The sequence below is a fragment of the Hypanus sabinus genome, chromosome 13, assembly GCF_030144855.1.
Source record: "Hypanus sabinus isolate sHypSab1 chromosome 13, sHypSab1.hap1, whole genome shotgun sequence".
Taxonomy (NCBI): domain Eukaryota; kingdom Metazoa; phylum Chordata; class Chondrichthyes; order Myliobatiformes; family Dasyatidae; genus Hypanus; species Hypanus sabinus.
In genome coordinates, this window is record NC_082718.1 from 45555703 (window position 1) to 45565180 (window position 9478).

Sequence of the window (9478 nt, forward strand, 5' to 3'; positions counted from 1 at the left end):
GTCCCACGTTCTGGCCCCCTCCATAGAGGTCTTAGAATGTAAAACCAGGAAAGGTGAAACCCCTGATTATTTCCTAGAACACTTTAATGCTGTTTATTCTGCACGATCGGGAGATCGGCTGTACGCAGCAGGGAACCAGTCCCCACAGTACTGTGCTCTCCTCCTCCAAGCCCTGCCCAGCAAGGTGGCCGACAAAGTCAAAGTCAACAATATGAACTGGACAGAATCCAGTCAAGTGTAACTTAATCAGGCTGTGAAGGACTTTTGGGATAGTTCTGAAAATTCCCCCACCCCCGATCAGAGTTAAGATAGAGTACATGCAACAAAGGAGGCCCACTTCATGCATTCCGCCAGGAGAAAGTCACATGGGTTCCTTACTCACAACCTCCTAATGCCCCATTTGCGCCACATCCACATCCTCACCCTGTCTCTTGGGATGAATGCTACAATGGTGGCTGAAGGGGACATTGCCTTGATCGCCAGTGGGGCCAGAGAAGCACACCTCAGTCTGGGCTTCGCCTGGCCCCTTTTCCCGCTCATAACCCTTTTGCATGACAGACTGCCCTCGAGATATCTATCCTCACCAGCAATACAGCTGATGAACCCCTCTTCACCGTCATTGTCAGCTGACGTCCTCTAAGTTTATGGTCGACACTGGTTCAACTTGCTCCTCCATACAACTGTCAGTTGTCTTCCAGCTCTGTCTACCCCTTTCTGATAAGACTGTCTCCCTTCAAGGATTTGAAGGTTCTGTAATTAGTTACACACTTATCAAGCCTCTTCCCATTTACTATTACCTAGCATCCCCAAAGGAGGTAGAGTTCACTGTGGCAACATTGGGGTCAATATAGCAGCAAGGGATATACTGTGCCCTGGGGTTGCAGATCAAATGCACTAACGAGGGCATGTTGGTCTCTAGCCCAGTTACAATGCAACAGTGTCCTAATTTTGCCATCCTACAATGGTGGGCGCTCAGTTTAGATCCGTCAGTAATCCCATCTCCTGCCCCTCAAGACCCTCATGTTATTTTGGCCTATTATTGTTCCAGTAAAAATTCAGAGTTGGAATCCTACTTACCTCTATTGTAGCTGACTTGCTCTGTCAGTGATGGGAGAGATTAAGGAGCCCAAAGGAACTGCTCTTTTGGTAGCAATAGATCCCACCTTGTGGAAACAGTCCTGCCTTGTAACATAGCACCCTTACTGTCACGCCTGATCACAAACCAAAGGATCTGGGTTTTCTGGCCCGCATCCTTGTGCACCAGGCTAACCCTCAGTACTTTACCATCCAAGGTTTTTCCAAAGGAATCATCCACTACTGCCTTGAACCATATACCTTGATTGGCATACTTACTCACCATCAATCCACTATGCCAAAGAGTGATGTGGAACCCGAACTATGGGCCTCTGGTAAAACAGAGGTGGAAAAGGTCAACATTGACCATATCCATATTCCACAGTATCCACTCAAACACAAGGCCCGAGTCTGGTTTTGAGCCCATGATCCATCCATCCTTACTACAGGGGATCCTACTCCCCTGCAGCACTCCCGTTTTCCCAGTGCCAAAGCCAGGACGTTCAGAGTATTGCGTTGTCCAAGACCTTAGAGCCATTAACGATATGGTTGCACCTGTGCATACTGTAGTGCCCAACCCCACTACCATACTGAGTTGCATTGCATCTGACACCTCAGTCTTTTCCCTTGTGGACTTGCAAAATGCTTTTTTCTCCATCCCAATCGCCGACACGTGCCAGTATCTCTTTGCCTTTACCTGTACCTATAATGACCAGCAATATACATAGACCCACCTACCCCAGGGATTCATTCACTCTCCCACAATTTTTCCTCAGTGTCTGATGTCTCAACTGATGACTTTCTTGCCCCCTGAGGGCTCGACGATAGTCCAATATGTTGATGACCTTCTGATAGCCAGCTCGAGTGAGGAAGCTTGTCGGAAGGATACTACAGCCCTTCTGAATTTCCTACATCACTATGGCTACAGTGTTCCTCCTTCCAAATTCCACGTTGCTCAGACCTGGGTGAAGTTCCTGTGTATGGTCAATTCTGCTTCGGACAGATCCCTCACCTCAGAACATTTAACTCCTATTGCTAATATCTCATCCATTACTATGCAGACGTTCCACCCTACAAAAACTTGTTTCAGAGAGGTAGTACCCCTGTCCCCACAACCCCATATTCACCCCCCCAGTCGACCTCCAAGGGTGTATGTAATACTTTGTTTAGTGATTTTGTCTAATCTGTAAATCAAGTTGGTTATATGCAAAAAATGTGACATTATATCATGTACTTATATTTTCATGGAGTAGTTTTTTTATTCTATTACAACTTTAAGTAAGTCTACAGGGAGTTTGGCCTCATCACATAGGATGTCAATAGAGTAGCTCCTTAGCAGCTAGCCAGCTAATTTAAATAATGTTAGCTATGCTAATGAACGAATGACACTTGTTAAACTCACCTCAACATGTCTTCGACATTTTAACCTACCATGGGCAATAGAAAAATCATTGTTTTTGAGGTCGACTGTAAAGCACACCCACAGAGAAAACTGATAGATCTACTTAGCATGGAGAGAGATCAATCAGGATGCTCCCTCTAGCTCTTCCTCTTCCTCTCCCTTTCAAAAAAATTGATTTCCGGGATATCGTATATAATTTGCGTGCGTCAGGGAGCCACTATCAATAAGCAGGAGACTCCCGGAACTTTCGGGAGAGCTGGGATGTCTGCAGTACGCCAATTCAAATGTGTAAATTCCTGGGCCTTGTCAATTTCTGCCGCACTTGGATTCGCGATGTTGTCCTGCTCGCCAAATCGCTCACCAAATCACTTACCCCTTTTCCTCGCCCAAATGCCAGACTCCCTTTCAACTCTCAGGGCAGGCCCAACAAGATTTTGCTTCCCTCAAGCAAGCCCTGATGTCGTACCCCATCTTGGGCCATTTTACCCCTATATGATTGCCTGCACTCTATGTGACAATCAAGGATGGATGTGCCACTGCTCTCCTTTCCCAGAGCCATGGGGATCAACAATGACCTGTCACTACTTCTCCAAGAAATTCAATCTGGTAGCTTCTGGCTTACCTCCCTGTACTCAGGTTCTCCCAGCAGTATATGATGTGGTTCTGGCTGCAAGTATCATTACCTTGCACCAGCCAGTGGACGTACTCACCTATCATGATGTAGTCGCCATGATGAACAACCGCAAATTTCAGAGCCTTATGCAGACCCATTGCACTAAATATGAGGTCCTTCTCCATTTTTTCCCCTGTTCTACTGTGACCTCAGCCACCTTTTTAGAATGCCCACCTGAGCATCTAGATTCACCGCTCAATATGACTGTGCAACGATAAATCACCAATTGACTGAAGTCCGACCTGACATGACTGATGTCCCCTTCGCTAACCCGGACTTACTCTTCTATTTTGATGGAAGTTCCTTTATAGACAACCAAGGCCAGCACCATGCAAGCTATGCTGTTGTTTCCAACGTAGAAACTGTGGCGTCTGCTTCCTTTCTTTCTTCTCACTCGCTGCAGCAAGCTGAACTCTTTGCACTCATAGCCGCTGGAAAATTGGCCAATATTTTTACAGATTCTAGATAAGTCTTTGGAGTCGCTCATGACTTCAGCCAACTTTGGAAAGCTAGAGGTTGTGTCACCTCCACTGGTATGCCCATCAGTAATAAAATTTACATTGACAACCTTTTGTCATCTGTTGTCTTCCTTCAGAATTGACCATTATTAAATGCTGTACACACACTAAAGATACTACTGAGATTGACTGTGGAAACAATAGAGCTGACTCAGCTGCGAAACAAGCTGCCCTTACCAGAGCACTGATTGTTTTCCAAATATGAATTGCCAGGGAAAAACCAAATTCCCTATTCTGAATCAAAGCGTATGCCTGGAATTGAGGATGTGCGTATTTTACAGAGGGACGCCTCTACAAAAGGGAAAGCCACTTGAGAATCCGCTGGATGTTCTTACTCACCAACTGAGGACCTCTGGTTTACTCCTGCCCGTCAGATCTACGTACCTGAAACTATACTGGTCTATATTGTAGATTTTGTATATACCAATATTCACCTTGGCAAGGAGGGAATGGTAAGGCAATGTTTGGAATCATGGTGGAACCCGGAGCAGGAGAGAGTACAGAGAATGTTGCCAGATGATGTCTGATATGTCAAGAACATAAACCAGGAAAAGGCACCCCATGCCCAAAGGATATATCCATTGCTGAGATACCCTTTTTGCCAACTACAACTTGATTTTATCAAATTACCACATGTGCACTGTTATAAGTAATGTCTTGTAATTCCTGATGTTTTTAGTAAATCATTTGAAGCATATCTCACCACAGGTAACAAAGTCTATGCTGTAGTGTGTATTTTGTTGAAAGAAATCATTCCCAAGTTCGGGTTACCGGTGCAAATTGTATCTGACAGCGGCCCTCATTTTCTGGGTGAGATTTATACCCAACTATGCCAGGGTCTGGGTATTAAATGGACATTCCGTTACCCCCACAGACCGCAGGCCTCCGGCCTGATTGGAAGGGCTTATTGGACGCTAAAAACAAATTGGCTAAACTAGGACAAGAAACTGGTCAAAATTGGCTCAAAGTGCAATGTATAGTCTTATTCCAGATGAGTACTCATTATCATGGTCTGTCAGTGGCCAAAATAGTATATGGCACACCGTTAAGAACCCCCTGGAAAGCTGCCTTGCCGACCCCAACATTACCTGAGATGGACCTGAATCAAATCTGGAATGAAATTGTAGGGCACTAACCAAATCTCTCCAGGTCTTGCATTTGCAGGTGAAGGAGGCCCACCAGGAAGCAGGGGAACTGGAAAATGAACATTGAGTTCACCTAGTAGACTGTTCTCGTAAAGAACCATCATAGAAAGAAGCTTAAGCATCATTGGAAAGGACCCTATCAAGTGTTACTCACCACTCCGAAGGCAGTCAAACTACAAGGACTTCTGAAATGGGCATATCTAGGACATGTCAAATGTGTGCATTCATGACTAAGCTATTACTGTCTATGCGTGTAATCTTGAGCGCTTATATTGTAATAACCAAGCCAAGCACCTTCCTGTCACTTTGCTGTAGTCATGCTGGGAAAACTAACTCATCTGCCTGCTAGGTGTGTGTAGCGATTCCTCCCCATGGAAAAATAGAGGTTCCCCTAATAGCCATTCCACTGAAAAGCAGTGAACAACGGTCAGTCTGGGCCTTTTCTAATGACATTCAGACTAGTGAGGGCCAAAATTACACGAGTGATGTGATTGGAGACTGTGGATCCCACTGCTTTGATAATTGGTACATTTGCTTCCTCTTCCCCCCCCCCCAGAAAAAGCCATCCAATGGGGAGGTCAGACATCATGGCCCTCCACCATTGTCAGATCTGACCAATGAGTGAATACTATCTGCTGCTGCAAATTCAAAGATAAGGGGATTTACTTTTTGGGCAATAGCACTTATGCCATTTATACAGCGGTCAAACTATCATGCCCCCTGAATGGGCTCAATGGGTTTGCTGGGAAAGGGCCTACTTGTGGCTCCCAGGAGAGAAACAGAAATTAGATGGGATGCTACTTCCTGACTTACCTTGTACCCGCATGTGAATGCTAAAAACCCTGGACCAGCACTCTTCCCTCCTACGGCAGAAGCAACAAATGTCACAACCAGAGTGCTTCTGGATGATAGCTTTCCCCTTCTACGGGCGGCCCACAATTCAAGGAAAATCATCAACCTGGCCACGGTTTTGGAGGAGATGGGCAATGGTACCATTAAGGCCATGGATGGCGTCCAGGAACAGGTGAGGGCCGTCACCGCTGAAATGATGGTGCTACAAAGTACAGCTTTACAGAACTGAATCACCCTTGATTTTGTACTGGCCAAAAACGAAAGTGCAAGTGCCGTTATAGGATGGAAGTACTGCACCTACATTCCAGATGAATCAGAAAACATTACCTCTCTCTCCATTCACATTCAAAAGGAGGTAAATAAAATCTGGAAAGTCAGGGCCAACCTACATGATATTAGCCCAAAAGGGGGATGGTGTCCCATCAGTGGCATCTTCACAGGGTGGAGCGGTATACTGCTAGATTCTGCTATCATCGCAGGAGTGCTCATACTTGTACTTCTCTGATGTTTCTGGCCCCTTGTCAGTCAGTGTTCTTGCCCTACACCTGCAGGGGTATTTATACAAAGAGTCCCCCAGAGGGAAGGGGAGCTCAGAGAGACCGAGGTGCAAATGATGAGGATGGAGACTACAAAGACTCAGAAAGCCCTTTGGCTTATCCCAAGGATTACTATCCACCCTTCTTACACGACTATGAAAATTAAGATGTACAACAACCCCAACATTGATAATCCTAGTTTTCATGGAATGACAAAAGGAGGAAATGAAGAATTATATACAGAATTAAAAGGGTTTAACCTGACTGACTTGTTTTGCAGTTTGGCTAGTCATGCTGTGGGAATGATGTTGCAAGATAACTAAGGAACAATGGAGTGCTTGTTGCATCAGAACGCTGCTTTGTGTAACCACTAAGCTTGGATGCCTGGCAATGATCAGAGTAACAGGTGATAACAAATGTTTAACAAGCAGCCCTGGACAGTGCTCGGGGCTCACTTGATTACAGACTTTCCAGCCTCTATGAGCCGGGGCTCTGTGGTATCAACTGAGATGCAAGTTTGGCAATAAACACTATGTAATCTTAAGTAAGCTGCGTCTGACAATTATTCCCTTGGTCTGAACCTGAAGTATTCTGGTCGAGCGCAGATCAACATAGCCTCCTCCACTGTCAGGATAAGACCACATTTAGGTTGGAGGAACAACACCTTACATTCCATTTGGGCAGCCTCCAACCTGATGGCATGAACATCAATTTCTCAAACTCCCAGTAATGCCTCCATCCCCTCTTTCACCATTTCTCATGCCCCTGTCCCCCTCTCATGTTATCTCCTTGCCCACCCATTGCCTTCTTCTGGTGCTCCTCTCTCCTGCCTTTTCCTCTTTCTTCCATGACCTTCTGTCTCTTTCACCAATCAACTTCCTAGCTCTTTGCTTCACCTCTCCCCCTCCAAAGTTTCACACATCGCCTGGTGTTCTTCTCTCCCCTCCCCCACCTTTCAAATCTACTCCTCAGCTTTTTTTCTCTGGTCCTGCCGAAGGGTTTCAGCCTGAAACATCGACTGTACTTTTTTTCCATAGATGCTGCCAGCATTTTGTGTGTGTGTCTGTGTGTGTTGCTAAAATTTCCCTCTGTTCATTTTGAGCTGAGATTTGTGAAGGTTAAATGTTAGCAGTTAACACATTGGAATAATCATTGTAATAAGATAAAGTCATGAAAGAGGTTTCAGAGACAGATGGTGGAGGTAAGGTCAGGGATATACAGAGAATATACTTCTGATGATTAGGGCCAGCTCTGGTTGAGAGGCAATACCAGGTTATAAATATCTGAAACAATATAGAATGCTGAACAGTATTACTAAAACTGTTTGGAAGTACCTATCCTGATTCTGGCATTGTTTTGATCAATGATACTCTAAATGAGAATTATGATAATCATTTTGCCACAGAATTGTGTTCTCAAGAAATATATAAAATACTTTGAGGGCATTTATAGAAAAAAAAACTTAATTAGAAGATGGGATAGAAAAAGTAAACCCAAAGTACTTTCCAAGCATACTGATTATACTCAGCTAAGGAGAAACAGATTCAAACCAGAATAAGACAAATTCAGATGAACTTTCACATTATTGTTACCTAAAGAATGATGCATGGGAACATTCCATTAAGGTGTTAGAAATAAAATTAAAATGAATTTTGAACCAGACAGACAAGTTTTCACAATCTAAACATTCAGGAAATCAGATTTATCTTTAGTATTTCTTATTTCTCCCAGTGAATGGGTTTCAGGATAGTTTTTGGGGATGTTTGAGACCCATAGAAAATAATAATTCCAGCTGTAATTTGTGTTCTGCTTCTGTATGGAACCATGGTATGAATTGTTGATGTCCTATGCTTTCTGGTTTACACATAAAAATTATATAGAGCAGATGCAATACACTTATTGACTGGCTGGAACTGGTTTTCATACCCATAAAATGCATCATAATTTCTTGGGGATGTTTTTGAGATCAAGAATTAATTTCTTCTCCAATCTTGTGGACTCTAGAGCAGCTGATAGGTTTTTGTAGGACCTACAAGCTCAACAATGCATAGGGATAGAGATGCCTGACTGGACAAGTGAATGTATGGTTTAAGAGGCAAGGCATTCTTTTGCTGTTTATACTGGGCTCTTGTGTGTCTCTTGAGAAAACAATAAAGTCGACAATGCTATTCTGTAAGTTGATTCTCAATTCTGAGTGGTAATCAGTCAGTGATTTCCGTAAGTTAATGAGGATGTAACAATTTTTCAAGGAGACTGCTAAATGATCTTCAATATTTTTTCTTTCTACCATATCATAAGATATAGGAGCAGAATTAGGCCATTTGGCGCATGGAGTCTACTCCACCATTTCATCATGGCTGATCCATTTTTCCTCTCAGCTCCAATATCCTGCCCTCCCCCTTCCCATATCTCTTCATGCCCTGACCAATCAAGAATCTATCAACCTCAGCCTTAAATATGCATAAAGACTTGGCCTTCACAGCTGCCTGTGACAACAAATTCCACAAATTCAGCATTCTCTAGCTAAAGAATTTCCTCCTCATATCCATTCTTAAAGGATGTCCCACTATTCTGTGGCTGTATTGTCTGGTCCCAGACTTTCCCACCATAGGAATCATCCTCTCTACATGTACTTCCATCATTCCATCATTCAATGATGTCACCCTTCATTCTTCTGAATTCTAGAGAATACAGGACACACACACACACACACACACACACACACACACACACACACACACACACACACACACACACACACACACACACACACACACACACACACACACACACACACACACACACACACACACACACACACACACACACACACACACACACACACACACACACACACACACACACACACACACACACACACACACACACACACACACACACACACACACACACACACACACACACACACACACACACACACACACACACACACACACACACACACACACACACACACACACACACACACACACACACACACACACACACACACACACACACACACACACACACACACACACACACACACACACACACACACACACACACACACACACACACACACACACACACACTTCTTCAAGCCTAGGGGTGAATAGGTACAGTCTTATGGTGATGAGTAAAGTTCAGTTCAGTTCATGGTATGCAATTGAGTACTGATGGGGAGAGAGAGAGATGTTTAGGTGAGCTGATGCCGTTGATCTTCCCATTGTCCTCCGAAATCCTTTGGAAGTCACTGACTGTGATCACAACACAGG

At 44.2% G+C, this 9478-nt stretch overlaps 1 long non-coding RNA gene across 2 annotated transcripts in view; it reads left to right on the forward strand.

Annotated features, from left to right (window-relative positions):
• Window positions 1-8859, forward strand: part of LOC132403825 (uncharacterized) — a 29535-nt gene extending 20676 nt beyond the window's left edge. Inside the window, exon 3 of one of the 2 annotated variants that reach the window (XR_009515363.1) lies at window positions 3949-8859. This is a non-coding gene — a long non-coding RNA (uncharacterized LOC132403825). The remainder of the gene's footprint in view (window positions 1-3948) is intronic. The other variant, XR_009515364.1, reaches the window with a different exon arrangement.
• Window positions 8860-9478: the final 619 nt, after the last annotated feature.